Source organism: Oratosquilla oratoria, chromosome 19, assembly GCF_046742065.1.
Source record: "Oratosquilla oratoria isolate Oo_2021 chromosome 19, ASM4674206v1, whole genome shotgun sequence".
NCBI lineage: Eukaryota > Metazoa > Arthropoda > Malacostraca > Stomatopoda > Squillidae > Oratosquilla > Oratosquilla oratoria.
Window position 1 is genome coordinate 3,842,045 of NC_134795.1, and position 16,236 is coordinate 3,858,280.

At 43.1% G+C, this 16,236-nt stretch overlaps 1 protein-coding gene across 9 annotated transcripts in view; it reads left to right on the forward strand.

Annotated features, from left to right (window-relative positions):
• Window positions 1–16,236, forward strand: part of LOC143035703 (uncharacterized) — a 687,713-nt gene that overhangs the window by 407,333 nt on the left and 264,144 nt on the right. The window lies entirely within an intron of this gene.

Sequence of the window (16,236 nt, forward strand, 5' to 3'; positions counted from 1 at the left end):
TTTGAAAAAGCATACCTGCAAAACTAGTCAGGAATAAACTCAAGACTAAGACTCCTGTGTTTTACTCCGCTTACATCATATATATATATATATATATATGTATATATATATATATATATATACATATATGATATATATACACATATATGTAAACACACACACACACACACACATATATACACACATATATATATATATATATGATATATATGCACATATATATACACACACACATATATATATATATATAATATATATATATATATATATATATATATATGCATTCATTCCACTTTATTTGCACTATCAAAAGATATTTTTGCATAAAAAAGCTCCATTAGTTTATCAGCAAAACGAGATAGCGACCTAAAACGATACATCAATATTGTACTGACTGCTTATGACATTGATAGACAAGAATACGTAACATAACTAGGCATCCCTAACATACACCCTTTATACTTCTACAATATAATACTCGAACAAGTGTGTGCGCGCGCGTACACACACACGTACACACACACACACACACACACACACACACACACACACACACACACACACACACACACACACACACACACACACACACACACACACACACAAATATACAGTGTGTGCAAATACTATTCAAGATTTTAAGAAAAAACTTGATGCTGAAAGATACAAAGACGGGTCACCGCGAGCATAGGTCCCTTCCCATATAATACAACTAGGTAAATACACACACACGCACACACATATACACACACACACACACACACACACACACACACACACACACACACACACACACACACACACACACACACACACACACACACACACACACACACACACACACACACACACCACTACAGCGGTCCGGGTTCGTATCCCGCCCAGGGCTGAAATAATTCCAGGAATGCTGGGCTGTGAGTCGTTATTCCAACTCACGCGGACGGGGAGTTGGGTGTGTGTGTGCGTGTAAGATCACAATATTATCCATAGATCGGTCATATATGAACTCTGAGCTCTCTTTTTGGAGGGAAATAGCTGTCAATCACGAGACCAACACGTGATCCAAGACCGTGGTGAAACACACACATTTAATATTTGTGTATTTTGTTTAAATCGTCACATTTTGTACCGTTATCGGTGCTACAATGAATGAACATGTATTGTGGCTTTATACACGATGATCTGTATATGACATAATAGATATAACTGAATATAATTGTCCTGTGAAAAAAATAAGATTAACAAATGGAGAAGCACTTTCTACTGGTAATAGTACTCGACTATTCTCTGACAGCCTACCATTCAGTAGATCGTAAAACCACTCCTTGTGTTCTCTTCTCAGCACTAAAAGTAATATGATAAAATTTTAATGATTAGTGTATCCATTGAGCTACAATTTTCCTTCTGCAATGCGAAGCTCCTGAATTACTTCGGCCGTAGTTCAGTGCCTACTTGCCTTACCAGAGACGGAGTAAAGAATATGTACATTGTATTCTCGCGACCACTTTTTATCATTAGAAACAATTATTTCACTGAGTTCATTGGGTGTATTTATGAAAATAACTGGTAGATTTCGTAGATAAACCAGTAATCCAGATACATTTAACTAAAAAACTAGGTATAATTCTACTTTGTAATGGTAAAAAGCATGTGACAAGGCTGGCCAAATGTTTAAAGTAAGGCCCCATAATGTTTACGTCCAACTTTGTGCGACATGACGTCATCACGCATGTGGACAATTCAAAACACCTGACGCCAAACCAAACATAACACAATTCGAGACACATTTTGGCCAAATGAAACACCACTGAATTCGAAACGACTCCGCACTTTACGATGTTCTGCACAAATCGAACACCTGTGCACTTGGTTCATAACACACCAGGGAAGGCAATAAAACTACAAAGTAATGTATACAGTAAGGCACGTTTGTAGAAATAAAGTGCGCTGTCATGGCTGGACACTAATACACTAAACTAAACGAAATGTACAACACAGTACGGAGTTTAGTGCTCAAATTGAAATACACTAAACTTAACGAAATATAGAACACAATACGGAATTTACTGTTCAACATAAAACTACACACACGTAAATATAGAATTTAATTCGCAATAAGAAATGCACTTCAGTGATGAATATGAAATCACACTAACATACACTACATGTGAATTAATATAAAATTTTGAAGTCAACATGAATTATACCGCACACAAATAAATGTAAAATTTAGTAATCAGTTTAAAATACACTTAACACTAATAAATAAACGAGTTAATATACAGTATCAAATGCTCTACACACAAGGAGATATAAAATCTAGTGCTTATTATGAAATACACTACACACTAATAAAATAAACAAACTTGAAATACATACACATTCAAGTATTCAAAGCCAAAATACACTTTCCCAAGAATTGGAATCCAAAACACACTCAGCCAAGCAACAAACATCGAAATATGCTCTACCATCCAAGTATTATTCACTATAAAAATACAAAGTATAACGACCTAACGCATCAAGAAACACAATTCAAACTAGCGATTTTGTTTCACAGTCCAACCTACTGAACAGCTTGTACTAATGACATATATATTCTAAGAAAACATCATACAATATAGGTGAATATTTTTTTTTACAAAATAAAACTGTATATAATACAACCTTCACCTAAAAACAAACAGATAAATTAAAATAAAATAAGATAAAATAAGATAAATCTAATTGAATGTAATCTGAAAAATTCAGGAATCGCTTACAGGGCATCATTAGTGAAGATAATTCCCGTCAGAGTGCAGAAACTTTCAAGACTGGATACTCACAACAAGCTTGCTGGGTCGTTAGCGGAGTCTAACAACATACTCTTCTTCCATGATTGGTGGTCGCGCTGGTGGTGGTGGTTGCGGTTGTGGTTATGGTTATGGTGGTTGTGGTTATGGATGTGGTTGTGGTCAAGGTAGTGGCTCAGGACTCTGTGGAAAATAGGTGAAGACGGCAGTTAGCTGTCTACCTAGATTCTTTCGGAGTTAGATGAACTCATAGTTGGAGTCTTTTGAAGCTCCTTTAGCTCAGTTTGTATGGTACCGGCCTGGTGTGAAGCAAGACCTCGGTTCGAACCCCAGGGCAGCTGTCGGAGATTTTATATATATATATATATATATATATATATATATATATATATATACTGTATATATATATATATATATATATATATCAGACAATCTCCTTGACAGTGGCGCACGGGATTCGAACCCGCTGCATCTGGACACAAGGCGGGTGTCTTGGAAGTTTGGGTCTAGATGCAGCGGGTTCGAATCCCGTGCGCCACTGTCAAGGAGATTGTTTGATTGATGTCGCTGTTCACTAGCAAATTTCTCATGTATATATATATATATATATATATATATATATATATATATATATATATATATATATACATACATACATACATACAAGAGCAATTCACTTTATACGTGTCCGCACAGTGATCACAGAAACGTCCCCTTAGCAGCAAGCAGAATAGAAATCACTGCGTCTCAAATCACGGCGAAAGCATTAACTTTACCCCAGTCGACTTTGCCAGACATAAATTGCTTGACAGTCAGTCAGTCAGTCAGTCAATCATTTTCCTCGACGCGCCGCATACAACCTCCGCATCCCATCCCACGAGGCAGCACGCCATTCCTTTCTCTTTTATTTCATGCTGTTCCCTTCCCCACACGTGGTATTGACTGCGTAAGTTTCATATACATATTCGATATTTTAGGAACTTTAGTAACATACAGACTAATCAATCGTCATTCTCTTATGATAGAATAATCTCCTTTTAGAAAGATAAGAATGATGATATGTTTTAACGTCTTCTATCCTTCTATTCTACTGCCGGCCTTATTTTTTTTTTTTTCTTTACCACATCCATGACTTCGCCTCTTCGGTGGGATATTGTCCCCAAGGACAGAAGCGCTAGTTATTGCTGACGAAACACTCTCCTTTCAGACATCCACTCCGACACTCCTCCATTCCCTTCGAATCTCTGATGAATCGACTCGTTGCGACGGCATGGTCTGTGCGACCGAAGTAAAAATCGGTGTAAACTTGGCCGACCCAAATGTAAAACTGTTGCCATTTTGTCCACTCACCTTGGCACCCCTTTGGCACCGAAAGAGTGGTACAAAGCTTGATGAAATTGTGTGGCACTCGTCAGGAAAGTTTGTAGCACTCGGTAAGGAAGGGGGATTTATCAAAACGTATTATTGCAGACACTCGAATCCGACACAGCGTGCGCCAAAACGGTGCAAATATATCTCTATGTGTTGCTGCACCCATACCATTTTGAAATTTGTATAGAAATGTATTAGATACTCAACAGCATAAGTCATATTTATATGGGTAATTTTTGGGTGTCCGCATTTATATTACACAGTGAAATAAAATCGCATGGATATAGCCAGAATAAAATAACAAGAGTACTGTATGGAACTTGAGTGAGTCCCTTACGGACCAGAAGCGCGCAACACTATTTTATGATAAGAAAATTATTCTTCATTCAGAGAAGAATGATGATCCTGTTTAACCTCTACAATCCTTCCTTTCTTCTACCCTCCTTAAATCTCTTTCCCCACTTCTATATTCCCACGCCATCGACAGGCTGTTATACACAAGAATGAAAGCACAGATTATCGGTCACAGAATACATTACTCCTATTATTTATTCATTATTTATTTTTATCTTGGACCTGATGACGTTTAGTAGGCTAGCTTGGAATCACCGATGAAGTTGGATTTTAGTCTTTGAGTAAAGTGGATGTATTTGTCTTTATATTCTGATCCTGTTTGGTCCATGAGTTCACTGCACTTGTACAGGCACGCAACCGCAAGGGAAGTTAGAGTGAATCTATGAACATCATGTGGGTAATTTTAAGCTTCCAGCGCCTGGAAACCTAGTTGGGCCTAGCAGCTGCCGTTCCATAAGATTCCGGGCCTTTCTGTTCTGTTCCATTCCCTTACAGCAAATCCCGCGTCCCCGTTCCTCCACACACTCGCCCCCCTCCCACAGTGCCCGTACTCGTTAACAAGCCCACGTCATCCAATTTATCGTCGTCCCTTTCCGTTCTTCGCCCACCATCTGGTTGCCATGACGACGCCGAGTTAAGGGCACCTGGGGAGTTTAGCAGCAAGTCTTGGGGAGTTTTGGAATTTAGCACAGCAGGTTCGGGGGGAGTTTTTAGTGGGTTTAAGAGACTGATGGGAAAGTTTAGGGAAAGTTTTAGAAGGAGATGGGGAGTATCTGAGAACCTCTTTAGTTATGCCGTCCATTGAATGGTTACTTTGGTTGAATGCGTTATACAATAGGGGAGGATTGGCTTGTATGATGAAAGGTTTGAGGGGAGTAGTTGCGTGCTTATCTACAGTTCTGGGTACCCAAACCAGACACATAATAAATCAGAAATGTGCATATATATACTGTATGTATATATATATATATATATATATATATATATATATATATATATATGTGTGTGTGTGTGTGTGTGTCTGTGTGTGTGTCTGTATGTCTGTGTATGTATGTGTATATATATGTATATATATATATATATATATATATATAATATATATATATATATATATATATATATATGTACTGGGGTAGCTGCTTCAAACAGCGAGATGGCGAGTGCTTGTGTTTCAGTGATCACCGCCGAAGAGGTACATTGTCTATGTAATAGAAATGTTGTCTTGGAGAAAACTGTCAAAGGCCTTAAAGAGGAGAGTCGAGTTCTTTGATCGAAGACCCAAAACACGGACGACAAACCATGTTTGGAACCTGTGTGAAAAAGATAGGAAGCATAGGACCCAGGTGTGTTTCCCCGGGTAGGGGATAGGTGATGTTAGAGACAGGATTGAAGAGTGTATAATCGGGGAAGGTATGAAACCCATTGTTTGTTTGAGTGCTGGTGGGAATGACATAGGTAAGTTAGGGAGTGGGGAATAGTTTACGCTGTTTCGGGATGCGCTAGATAAGATTAGGAATAAGGGATATATTTCTGTTGTATGTGGAATCCCCCGAGGCGTCGAGTTGGAGGCATGTGGCATTCCAGGGCTATTGCAATAAATTGCAGACTTCAAAATATTGTAAGGCCAATGGATGAACATTTGTCGATAACTGGGATCGCTTTTACGGTAAGAATCATCTACATGCAAGGGACGGGTGCACTTGTCGTTCAGAGGATTTCGGCTCTTTGCTGAATCCCTTGAGCGAGAAGTAGGCATTGCAGTTTTTCCATGTACATTACGTGGGAGTCGGGTGGGGGGAATATCGGAATATACTTTAGGCAATAGAAACAGCTTAGTGAGGGACTGTGTAAAGAATCACCAAATCAGGTGGAGGGAGGATAAACTAAAAGTTTACTATACAAACAGCAGAATCGTGACAAATAAAATTTATTTACTGCGAGGTAAAGCATGCGTAGAAATATTTGATATTATAACTATTACTGAATTCTGGATCAATATGGCTGATAGACATTTGCTTCCCGAAATCAAGATAGAAGGATGTAAGTTTTTTCACAGTGACAGGGTTGGCAGGAGTGGGGGAGGAGTAGCACTTTTAGTTAAAAATACAATAAACTGTATTATAAAAAATTAATTTAAGGAAGAGGATAGTACGAAATCTATTTGGGCGGAGATTATAGGCAAGGATAAGAAACTTGTTATTGGCGTCCTAGATAGACCTAACCTGAGCAATCCATGATTCATGAAATTTGCAGGGCGTCCCAGTACAAAAACGTTGTGATCATGGGAGATTTTAATTATAGAAACATTGACTGGGAAATTTTAGTAGATCAGAAAAAAAAAAGTTCTTAGACATGGTGCAGCATAATTTCCTAAAACAAATGATTACCGATCCTACCAGGGGAGAGAATACTCTGGACTTACTCTTAACAAATAATGAGCACCTAACAAAAAATGTAAAAGTGGGAGATAGGCAAGGCTGAAGCTATCATAAAAAAAATAAGAGTTAATGTTATTTGGAAAGAATTAAAAAGTATGAATAACGTTCAAGTACCGGATTTCAGGAGAGCCAATTCTGACAAAATGAGAGAGACATTTGATCACTTACGGGACCGACCCAGGGGGCTGTGACGGGGTCAGATATACGGTCAGTCCGGACGTGATTAGCGCGGTCAGACTCGGGTCACGGAGGGTACGTGCACCTTGGTTCAGGTCACTTGCAGGCGCGGGGTCAACAGCTAGGTCAACGATTTGGACGAAATGTATAGTAACCTAACGGATATAATTTTAAATGCACAAAATAAATTTATTCCCGTCAAGTCAGTACGGAAGAATAGTAATACTCCCAAATGGATGACGGACAGGCTGAAACATGAGATCGGAATGAATAGAGGAATTTACATAAGAATAAAAAACGAGGAAACACACTTTAGATCCAAATATAACGATAAAGCAAAACTGGTTAAAAAGAATACGCGCACAGCGAAACGTAACTATGAAATTAAGGTTGCCAGACAAGCGAGATCTAACCTAAAGGGCTTCTGTCATCTCTACAGAACACAGCCCCGAAAATAAACATAGCTTAGATAACACGTTTTTAGAGAAAACTAAGTGCGAGAGACTTGCAAGTTCTAGTGAGTCCTGACCTGAAATCCAGAAAACAGTGCATTAGCGCCAGGAATAAAGCAGACAGATCATTAGGTTTCATTACTAGGACGGTTACGAATAGAAGTGCAGAGGTAATTTTCAAACTCTATCTAGCGTTAGTTAGACCAATCCTTGACTATGAGGTACATTTTTGGTCTCCGTCTTATAGAATGGACATATATTCACTGGAATCAGTACAAAGGAGCATGGCCAAAATAAAACATGGGCTCAGAAATTTACCTTACAAAGAAGGGCTTAGACACCTTAATTTACACTCTCTGGAAAGACACAAAGTGCGGGGTGATCTAATAGAGGTGTTCAGGTGGATCAAAGGGTTTAACAAGGGTGACGCAAACAAGGTAATCATATTAAGACAACAGGGCAGGACTCGCAGTAATGGATTTAAACTGGATAAATTCAGATTTAAGAAGGAAATAGGCAAGACTTGGTTTACTAATAGGGTGCTCAACGAATGGAATAGATTTAGTAACCATGTAGTGAGCGCTGAAACTATCGGTTGTTTTAAAAAACGGTTTCAGACAACTTTATGGATGGGGATGACAGGCGGTAATGGGCATGGAACTGCCTAGTGTAGGCCTCATGGTCTCTTGCAGTCCCCTTCATTCTTGTTATTGTGTGTATATATGTGTGTATATATATATATATATATATATATATATATATATATATATATATATATATGATATACATCTTGATACTCAATGAAAAAATATTTGGAAAGTTCGGTGATATGTGTCGACAGTAGTACGTGGGGCCAATGGTAATAATGATGATGACAATAATAATAATGAATATGATAATAATGATAATGATAATAATGAAAATTATAATGATAGTATTAATAATAATAATAATTATTATTATGATAAAAATAATAAATCTGTTAAGTACAATCGCGCCGAAAATACCACGTTAACTAAAAAAAAAAAAAAAAAAAAATAGGAAATGATAAGAAAATTGTCATTCGGTAATGTTACAAACTATTTGGTATTGAGGTATAGATTGTATCTGTATGTCACCGGCTTACATCAATAGAAGATTAGGCGCCGTTTCCGGTTGCATAACTCCTTCAAGGTAAAGGAAATGCAGTCGGATTTGGCAGAGATCCTGAGTTCAGTCCAGAGACCGAATGTCAGCCTTTCGGGACCTAACTTCAGATGGAGATGAGATTATTGAGGGTTGCAGAAAATAGGTTTCAGGAAGACTATCATCTCTGTTTTTTTTTCGCCTTACAAGATCACCACTGTAGGTACCCGTCTTTGGTCCTTACATACATCTAGAATGATGTATAGATACTTCTAGAATCATATCATGTATACATAGTAATAGCTATACTAGTTGTCACGACCGAGGATCAAACTCGGGCACAGAATGACCAAGTCCGTCTTTTATCACTGTAAGAGTGATCCGATTTTAATCCCAGGTCATAACTGCCAGTTTAATGATGTGATTTCATTGCACACAAACAATCTATACAACGTATAGATAAAATTATAGAAAATGTATACCCAGAACTATAGAAAAAAGGTGTACATATATTTCTAGACTACAGGACCAACATGGTCGTACTGTCCGTACCCCATGATTAAAGTAAAGGTCCGTGTTATTTAGATAGTCCCTCGAGTGACATACAAGTAGCAGATAATGGTGTATGTGTATAGGGCGGAAAGGACAGGGCTGTTAGGGACTAAGACATGCTAGACAGTCCAAGGAAATACGAGGGCGGGGAGGAGGGAGGGGGGGGGGAGGAGGGAAGGAGGGAGGAGGGATGAGAGGGCTTAGGGTGGAAGACTTCCAGGTAGTCCAAGGAGATGGGGTGGAGATGGAAGGCCAGGGTAGAGGAACATAGTAATGGGGTTGTATGTAGATCGAGTACGAAGTCGAGGTTCACAACCACGAGACTTTTCTTCACTGAAGGTCGTACTCAAAGGATGCCTTTAGGGATTTTTGGTCAAGTCTGGGTTAGTTGGTTGTTGGTCAGTGATTGGCTTACGACCCTTGGTTGGTGGCGTCACGAGGGGAAGGGTGGGGGTCGCCTCCTCGACCTGGTATGATTGGTTATATCCGTGTGATGTGTATTCATGTTCCACGCGTTCTTGGGAAGCTGTCATCTATTTCTCTTAATTTTTCTTAGGTCTACCTTTTCCTATACTTCCTTTTCTCCACGTGACTATTACCATTTTTATATTCACTCCCCTCCACTCTCACCAAAACAGCCTCCATTTGCATTCTCCCTCCCTCACTCCCTCCCTCCCTCCCTCCCTCCCTCCCTCCCTCCCTCCCTCTCTCCCTTTCTCTCTTTCTCACTCTCGCCCTTCCTCTCTTTCTCTCTCTCTCCCTCCCCTCTCCCTCTCTCCCTCCCACTTTTGTATGTGATCCTATTCTTCAGTTACCCTCCACAGCCTCACTCCATGTTTTCCTCCATTTCATTTCCTCCTCGATCCCTGTGGCTTCGCTCGCCTCCCTCCCTCCACTTCTCCCCCTCCGCTCTCCCTTTCCCTCCCTCCCTCCCTCCCTCCCACCTCCATTTCCTCCTCCACATTTTCCCCTAGTCGGAAAACTAAGGTAGGGACGGACAGGGGAACTTGAAAGGCTGCAGGGGAATTTCAAAGGGAATCTAGGGGAATGCTGATGGTTGCTCAGGGATGTTGTAGGGATTGCTTCGGGAGGGGGGAACCTCGGCGCAGCGAAAAAAAAAAGAGGAAAGGAAACGGGGGGGGGGAGGAGAGGACCAGAGAGGGAGAGGAGGAACTGAAAGAGGAGGGGAGACAGAGTTGAGAAAATTAAGAGCAGGGTGAAGGGTGATATAGAAAGTTTGGAGAGAGACAGGCAGACATACAGACATACATACACACACAGACAGACAGACAGGAACAGAGAAAGAGAGAGAGAGAAAGAGAGAGAGAGAGAGAGAGAGAGAGAGCAAGAAAGATGGAGGGAGGGAGAGCACACAGATAGATGCAGACTATGGACGGCGTGGGAGGGACACGAGGAAAAAGTCAGAGAAGAGGAAAATACCGATGCAAGGAAAGAGAAGAGGAGGTGGTGGAGGAGGAAGAGAGGTGGGAGGAAGAGGAGGAGGAGGAGGAGGAGGAGGAGGAGGAGGAGGAGGAGGAGGGGCTAGAAAAGAAGGTGGCAGAGACATGGAGGAAGAACTCGAAGAGAAGGACCAGGAAGAACAAAATGAGATAGAGGAGGAGGAGGAGGAAGAAAAGGAGGAGGAGGAGGAGCAGGAGGGCAAGGAGGAGGAAGAGGAGCCAGAATTGGCGTCAGAATAGATAACGAGGGCACAGAGGAAGAACGCGAAGAGGAGTAGCAGGAGGTAGAAGAGAAGGGGGAGGAATAAGGGCAGAAGAAGAGGAGGAAGGAGCAAAGGAAGAGGAGGAGGAGGAGGAGGAGGAGGAGGAGGAGGAGAAGGAGAAGGAGGAGGCGCAGGGGAAGGGGGTAGAGGAAGAAGAGGAGGAGGGGGCGGAGGAAGAAGAGGTGGAGGGGGCAGAGGAGGAGGAAGGGGAGGAGAAAGGGCCGGCCCAGCCTAATTGCGTCCATTGTGATGGTGTTATTCCAGCTAGGGCAGTCGTCTCTCCTCACTCCACATTCTCCCCTCACTCCACACACTGCGCCATTCCTCTATTCGCCTCAACCTGGGGTCCGTGGACCTACTGGGGGGGGGGGGTCCACATTGTTTCACAAGGGGGTCCGTAAGCCAGGAACTAGTGGTAGTTATTGAATGACTAACGATTTTATTCAGTGGTGAAGAGATCACCAGGAAGCTAAGGAACAGATGCATGAGAAAGCGGGTGGACATCCCATTACACTAAAATGTCTATTCGGGTAAACTTGGGCTTTTTATATCTCTTTTTCTCTCACTCTCTATACCCACCCCCCACTCTTTCTTCGTCTATCTGTCTGGGTATATATATATATATATATACATATATATATACATATATATATATATATGTATATATGTATATATATATATATATATATATATATATATGTATGTATGTATATATATATAATAGGTATGTGTGCGTGTCTGTTCCCGTTTAGTTCTGTCTGCCTCTCTCTCTCTCTCTCTCTCTCTCTCTCTCTCTCTCTCTCTCTCTCTCTCTCTCTCTCTCTCTCTCTCTCTCTCTCTCTCTCTCTCTGTGTGTGTGTGTGTGTGTGTGTGTGTGTGTGTGTGTGTGTGTGTGTGTGTGTGTGTGTGTGTGTGTGTCTGTGTGTGTGTGTGTGTGTCTGTGTCTGTGTCTGTCTGTCTGTCTGTCGGTCTCTGTCTCTCCTCTCGCTTTCTCTCTTTTCACTGTTTCCATCGGCATTCCTGTGTCCGCTTCGTTTTTTCTTCCTCCGCCTCTCTCAGCCTTTCGTTGTTGTGCCTCCTCCTCTCCCTCCACCTCCTCGACCTCATCCTCCACCTTCTCCACCTCTTTCTCTTCCTCCTCCTCCTCCTCCTCTTCAGTGCGCCTCCCCTCCTCGTTATATATCAACCAACAACATTCTCCTCTTAAGAGACTCCTTCCCAACCTTCCCCTTTGATTCTGCAACTCCCTTCCCCTCTCCTTCCCCTCCCACCTTCTCCTCCCTCCGTTTCCCTTCACCCCTCCCTCTAGTTTTCCCTAGATTTTTCCCCCAACTCTTGACTCTCCTTTTTATTCCCTCCTCTGCCCGTAACTATCGGGCGGGCTCTTTATGTTCTTTATTCCGTGTTTGAGTCTTGTCCTCTGGTGGTATTCCTTCACGGCTTCACCCTTACACTGTTCAACCCTAAAAGCTCCCCATCATATCTCTCTCTCTCTCTCTCTCTCTCTCTCTCTCTCTCTCTCTCTCTCTCTCTCTCTCTCTCTCTCTCTCTCTCGTCTGTGTGTGTGTATGTGTATGTGTGTGTGTGAGAGAGAGAGAGATTCACCTTGGTCTTTGGATCACGTGTTGGACTCGTGATCGACAGCTATTTCCCTCCCGGAAGAGAGCTCAGAGCTCGTATGACCGATCTATGGGTAATACTGTGACCTTACACGCACACACACCCCCAACTCCCCGCCCATGAGAGTTGGAGTAACGACTCGAAGCACAGTGATACTGAAATTATTTCAGGCCTGGGCAGGATTCGAACCCGGACCGCCGTAGTGACAGTCGGAGACTACCAACCGCGCCACCGAGTCGTGTATGTGTGTGTGTGTGTGTGTGTGTGTGTGTGTGTGTGTGTGTGTGTGTGTGTGTGTGTGTGTGTGTGTGTGTGTGTGTGTGTGTGTGTGTGTGTGTGTGCGTGCGTGCGTGCGTGCGTGCGTCCGTATGTGTGTTCTCGCGCGCGTGCGCTGCACCTATGTGCATTCCCGAACTATCCCTCGATTCCCCCCGTTTTCTCTAAACATATTCTCTTCTTTCACAGTCCCCCGTTTTCTGAAACCCACATTTTCCCCCACGTCCATTCCCCTTCGTTTTCAGTATAAGCACAGTATCCCGACACACTTCCTCCCACCATTCCCTACCGTTTCACGAAATTCCCCTTAACTCCCTAATCTGTTGTCGAACCTTCAGTACCCGCCTCAAACCTCCTCCCATTTTACATTAAGATATCCATCCTCCTTGGCCCAACCCACCCATTCCGCAACACCACTCCCTACCCTCCCAGCCTTCAAATCTTCCTTTTTAATCCACGTCTAACCTCAGTTCCTCCCTAACCTCCTTCCACGTTCACAGTCTTTCCAACTTAGTCCAAATCCCCCCCCCAGCCTCCCGCCTTTCTCTCCCAACCTTCCCCGCCTTACCCCAATCTCCCCTAGACTGAACTCGACCTTTCTCATCCTCTCCTATCTCTCCTGCCCTCTCCCAACCTCTCTAACTTCTCTCAACCTCTCCAACTTCTCCCAACCTCTCCATCTTCTTCAACCTCTCCAACCGTCCCAACCTCCTCAAAGTCCTCTTTCTCTTGTCCCTCCTCTTCCTCCGTTTCCTCCTCTTCCCTTTCCGCCAGCCGGCCACTTCCTTTTTCTTTTTCCTCTTGGTCTGTTTCCTGGCGATCATGGAGTAATCAGCACTTTGAGCAGTTGACCAGGAGTGATTAGATGACGCCCTGTTCTTGTTTTTGCTGGGCACTCGTGCTCTAATTGACACTGTGTGCCATTGCCAGCCATTGTCTGATTCGGGCTCGCGCCGCTGGACACCGCCAGTCACCTTTTGGTGGCGTCTGGCAGGAGGATTCTGCTCTCTCTCTCTCTCTCTCTCTCTCTGTGTGTCCCTGCTTGGCACTCTCTGTTCTTGTCGACCCCTGCCGTCCCATGGCACCTGGTAGAGACTCTATTGATGATTTTTGGAGCTTCCTTCAGTTGAGTGAAATCGCCAGCCGGTGGATAGTATGATGTTTATGACTCGCAAATGGGTCAGTCGAGGTAGCTTTTGGCCCCTGTGCCTGCCGGGGGTGGGGTGTGGGGTTATCCCTCTTCAGGTAAATAGAATTGTCTGCCGACAATCAGAACAAAGATGGTGTTCCGATCGATGAAGATATTTTCAAGACTGATTAGAATCGACTGCCGCTTCGCACAGGAGAAGCTATACAATGAAGAACAGATTAAAGGGGATTAGATGCTTTTTAACACGGTGCCCTCCTTCTAAACAGTTTCACACACACACACACACACACACACACACACACACACACACACACACACACACACACACACACACACACACACACACACACACACACACACACACACACACACACACACACACACACACACACACACACACACACACACACAAACGAGTGCACAGATTTATAAGAAACAGGAGAAATATCAAAATGAATTGGCAGCAAACAGAGGGAGAGTATTATATAGACTACACAAGTGTCAGGTAGACAGAAAAAGACAGACAAATAGAGACAGACAAACAGACTGAGACAGACAGAAAGACAAACGAATGATACGACGAAAGGGGGGTGGGGTGGCTCGTTAAAACTATTGGGATTATCGCTTAACCCGAGGTGACGCACGTATTTTTGCCAGACTAATGCCTAACGAGGTCCTACTGCAGATGGAAGACCTGCGTCTTTTTCTGAAGGAGGATGGGGTCAGTCTAGGATAATGGTTCTTGATATTTTTCGTACCCCTTCTTAATCTATGTAGCCTCGCTCGCACTCCCGAAATTTGTAATCCACTAAAGTTTAAGGTCCAAAAAATGACTTACTGGCAACTAGGAGACATCCTCTAAGAATTCAGGTAACGATATCTAGAAATATAGATCGTGGCAGCCCAAGAGGAACCTGGTCTCAGGCTCCCCCAGGTCTTCGAAACGGGTCTGGGGTAGCTTCCGACACTCCAGAAGTTTGAGGCCAGGAACTCTTTTGTACAAAGTCCTCTTTGTTTTGGTTCCGCTTGACTTCAGGCGATTTTTACTAGCAGGGCAGTGCATCGTAACCCTGTGACTTGAATGCCCGGAATGTGAGGTGAGTATTGGACAGGGGAGGCGGAGCTGGCAAAGTTGTAGGGGAGAGAACGACTACGTGAGAGGCTACTACGGGGCATAGAGAGGTGGGGAGAGATTGAAAGAGAGAGAGAGAGAGAGAGAGAGAGAGAGAGAGAGAGAGAGAGAGAGAGAGAGAGAGAGAGAGAGAGAGAGAGAGAAAGAGAGAGAGGACGGAGGTGAAGGAAAATGACAAAATGGAAAATATCAGCAATTTTTTTGTGGCAATAACCAGCGCTTCTATAACTTGAAGAAAAGGAGGGTGGTTGGAAGAAGTTAGAAAGAAAATGGGAAGTTTGATGTGAGTGAGGAAAAGGGAGTTATGGAATAGGGGAGTTGGGAAGGTATTAAGAAGGGAGTGAGAAATAAGGAAAGGAAGGTTGAGGAGGGAGGAGAGTAGGGAGGAGTAGTAAAGAGGAAGTGGTGGGAGTTGTCAGGTAGAGTGGGAGTCGGGCTTGTGAGGTAGGAGAGAGAGTGAAGCAGAGAGAGAGAGAGAGAGAGAGAGAGAGAGAGAGAGAGAGAGAGGGGGGGAAGAGGAGAGGGAGAGAGAGAGAAGTGGGGAGGGAGGGAAAGAGAGAGGGAAGAAATGAAAGAGGAAGAAGGGAGTGGAAGTGGGATGGATGCTTGGGAGTGAGTGAGGGAGTAAGGGAAGGGAGTGTCGAGCTCGCCGGGAGAACGTTCAAATTAGCCATAACTAGGTTCCAATCTAACTCCCGCTACCCGATTGATTGCTTGATCACATTAGGTAGATTAACGTTGGGGTGGAGAGAGAGAGAGAGAGAGAGAGAGAGAGAGAGAGAGAGAGAGAGAGAGAGAGAGAGAGAGAGAGAGAGAAAGATGGGCAAATAGAGAGAAAGAGAGGGAGAGATGGGTAAATCGAGAGAGAGAAAGAGAGAGAAAGAGAGAGTGAGGGAGGGAGAGAGGGAGACAAGGGGGTGTCAGAACATGGGTGTATGACATAGTGAAAGGGGGGAAAGGGAATCATAGGGATATAGAAAGAGAGAGGAGAGGAAAAGATGGGGGAAAAGGAAGGACTAAGGAAGGAAGGACCAAGGAAGGACCAAGGAAGAACCAAGGAAAGGAAGGACCAAG